Source organism: Mizuhopecten yessoensis, unplaced genomic scaffold (assembly GCF_002113885.1).
Source record: "Mizuhopecten yessoensis strain PY_sf001 unplaced genomic scaffold, ASM211388v2 scaffold697497, whole genome shotgun sequence".
In the NCBI taxonomy this organism is placed as follows: Eukaryota; Metazoa; Mollusca; class Bivalvia; order Pectinida; family Pectinidae; genus Mizuhopecten; species Mizuhopecten yessoensis.
In genome coordinates, this window is record NW_018470668.1 from 99 (window position 1) to 672 (window position 574).

Sequence of the window (574 nt, forward strand, 5' to 3'; positions counted from 1 at the left end):
GAACGTGACGACAATATTAGCATATATTTTTGGTAATATGAACTAGGCTAAATCGTTTTTATAAATAGTGTCGCTAAAACGTATAATATTGTAATTAACAACTCAAGGACTGGTCATCGGTCGTACTAGCGTAGCACTGAGGACTTTGCATTTTTAGTTCAAGTCTCGGTGAAACGTCCGTTTACAAAGCGTCATTAAATTAAGAAATATATAGAAATGAAGCATTAGTGTCTCCAAGCCTTAACAGCTGAATAGGGTACATGTGTATTGTGTATTGGTTATCAGCAATATCATANGTCATAGCAACGCATTGCATCTACAACTAGATATAACAGGTTCTATGGTGTAATGGTTAGCACTCAGGACTCTGAATCCTGCGATCCGAGTTCAAATCTCGGTAGAACCTGAATGATAATTTATATTTTTACAATAAAGATCTTTCTTTAACAGAAATAATTAGGATTTTACTTTGGTATTTATATCAAACAAACACATCGTTCGGCTATGTAATTTATACTGTTTCACACGAACTAAAAGATTCAAAAATAATATCGCCCACGTAGGGACTCGAACC

The 574-nt window shown here is 34.6% G+C and overlaps 1 non-coding gene across 1 annotated transcript; it reads left to right on the forward strand.

Annotated features, from left to right (window-relative positions):
• The first annotated feature begins 334 nt into the window (after positions 1–334).
• On the forward strand, positions 335–406 carry Trnaq-cug. The gene has a single exon. It is a non-coding gene; the product is annotated as a tRNA-Gln (tRNA).
• The last annotated feature ends 168 nt before the right edge of the window (positions 407–574 follow it).